The sequence below is a fragment of the Danio rerio genome, chromosome 19, assembly GCF_052040795.2.
Source record: "Danio rerio strain M-AB ecotype USA chromosome 19, GRCz13ab, whole genome shotgun sequence".
In the NCBI taxonomy this organism is placed as follows: Eukaryota; Metazoa; Chordata; class Actinopteri; order Cypriniformes; family Danionidae; genus Danio; species Danio rerio.
This window is the reverse complement of record NC_141039.2, coordinates 51022501-51025461: the sequence shown is the minus strand read 5'-3', so window position 1 is coordinate 51025461 and position 2961 is coordinate 51022501.

Sequence of the window (2961 nt, the reverse complement as noted above, 5' to 3'; positions counted from 1 at the left end):
TCTCCACTTCTTAAAATGGCGGCGCTCGGACCCAGCTCTTATACGAGGAATGCAGCTCGTGTGTCCTTCCGCCGCCGGAAAATTAGAGCGCGGCGGTGGCTCCGTCCCCGGTGAGTGACGCCGAGCGACAGCATCACACGGACACGGTAATAATCAATAAATGCTTGACAGCACCGAAAGCCCGGGTCAGGATTGTGATGACAATCTGCAGAGACGCCGGGAGAGTGGAATGCGCGGAGGCATACAGTGGCTCCAGGAAGGGCGAGGTGCGGTCATTAGGCTGGAATGTGGATCTCCTTCTGAACGGATACAAAGGTGAGATTATTGAGGAGAAACATCTGAGCTCAGCTCTCTCCTGCGCCTTCACATGCGCTCTTACTTACTCATGTCGCTATTATTGCTTATTTTTTACTTTATTCCTTCATTATTTGCCTTTATATCTCTGTACAACACTTTGAGCAACTTAAACATGCTCTGAACTAAATAAAGTTGAAAGTTTATTTACCATCCTCATATCCTTCATAGTAAATCATGAGGAGCACTGAACACTGATTATTGCTCATGCATGCTCTGATCATGACTATATTTCTGTCAATATTAACACTTGATATTTTAATAGTAGTATTAATAATAAACGGCCTTAAAGCAAGAAGGTCTCTGGTTCGAGTCTCGGCTGGGTCAGTTGGTGTTTCTGTGTGGAGTTTGCATGTTCTCCCTGTGTTGGTGTGGGTTTCCTCCGGGTGCTCCGGTTCCCCCCACAGTCCAAACACATGCGCTATAGAGGAATTGATTAACTAAACTGGCCGTAGTGTATGAGTGTGTGTGTGAATGAGTGTGTATGGGTGTTTCCCAGCACTGGGTTGTAAAACACATGTGACACAGGCGACCCCTGATACATAAGGGACTAAGCCGAAGGAAAATGAATGAATGTATAATAATGTCAACACTGATTGTAAAACTCTAACTCTAGCAGAACACTAATGCACTGACAAGTGCAGACCGTGTACATATTGAGCTTTTGTTTATGTTGTATATTTGCTACAATCAAAGATAAACATAAAATTCCCTAAACTCATGTTTTGCCACTGTTCATGTTAACACTTAAAACACGTTTATAATAGTCAAAGTTTTATTTTCATATATCAGTAAAGCCAATAAATCAATAAGGAGTGAGGTTAACCTGGATAACACTGCTCTAGCTGGCCTTCATTACAACCCTAAACATCACTCCCATCCCGGATGAGCGAACCCACCCGTCCCACTGCACCCACCCGCTCTGAGCTGGGATGGAACTGGTGGAGGCTGAAGACAGTGACCAGCAGCTTCTGTTGCTATGGAGCAGCTGTACAGGTCAGAGGAGTGAGCTTCACCTGCACACACTACAGCAGCCGGCCTCCACTACACAAGACAGAAGCTCAGGAGTAAAGCATGAGGAGCGCTGACAGCAGAGTTCTGCTCCATCATCTGGAGGAATATTTCACAAACGACACATCATCATCTGTGTTTTAGATTTGCGTAATTTACAGTAAACTGTATCATCACACACACACACACACACACACACACACACACACACTCTGTGGTTTTAGGAAATATCTTTCACTGGCGTCAGTCTTGTTGTGAAACGTCAGATTCGCCAGTTTTATTTTCTCTGCGATAAACAATAAACAGCAGCCCGGATAATGAAAAGCAGAGTGTAGGAGCGCTCAGTGCGAACGCAACTATTACAGGAACACACACACACACACACACACTGCTGTGTTTTGTCTCGAGTGTGTGTTTTCTCTGCTGTGACTGCAGTGATTCACTAAACTCGTTATTCTGTTTTCATTATTTTTCTTTCATTCATCTTCTGCCGCTTTTGCGGGGCCGGGTCGCGGGGGCAGCAGTCTTAGGAGAGAACCCCAGACTTCCCTCTCCCCAGACACTTCCTCCAGCTCCTCCGGGGGGATTCCGAGGCGTTCCCAGGCCAGCCGAGAGACATAGTCCCTCCAGCGTGTCCTGGGTCCTCCAGATGGGACGTGCCTGGAACACCTCTCTAGGTAGGCGTTGGAGGCATCAGAAACAGATGCCCGAGCCACCTCAGCTGACTTCTCTGGATGTGGAGGAGCAGCGGCTCTACTCTGAGCTCCTCCCGGGTTTCAGAGCTCCTCAGCCTGTCTATAAGCGTGTACTCTGCCACCCTGTGGAAGAAAACACTCATTTCAGCCGCTTGTATCTGAGATCCTTTCAGTCATGACCCAAAGCTAAACACCATAGGTGAGAGTAGGAATGTAGATTGAGCAGTAAATCGAGAGCTTTGCCTTTCAGCTCAGCTCCTTCATTTTCACAACGGACCGATACATCAACCGCATTACTGCTGCACCAATCCGCCTGTCAATCTCACGCTCCATCCTTCCCTCACTCGCGAACAAAACCCAGAGATACTTGAACTCCTCCACCTGGGGTAAGGACTTTCCTCCAACCTGGAGATGGCAAACCACCTTTTCCTGCTGGAGCACCATGGCCTCGGACTTAGAGGTGCTGATTCTCATCCCAGCTGTGTCACACTCGGCAGCAAACTGCCCCAGTGCATGCTGAAGGTCCATGTTCGATGAAGCCAACAGAACAATATCATCTGCGAATAACAGAGATGAGATCCTGTGGGTCTCGAACCGGACCCCCTCCAGCCCAGGGCTGCACATTGAAATTCTGTCCATAAAAAAGATGAACAGAACTGGTGACAGAGAGCAGCCCTGCCGAGCCCAACATGCACCGGGAACAAGTCTGACTTATTGCCGGCGGTGCGAACCAGACTCTGTTCATACAGGGACCAGACAGCCCTTACAGAGCGCCTCTGACCCCGTACTCCCACAGCACCTCCACAGAATGCCATGAGGGACACGGTCAAATGCCTTCTCCAAATCCACAGAACACATGTGGCATACTCCCATGAGCCCTCGAGCACCCTGGTGAGGGTAT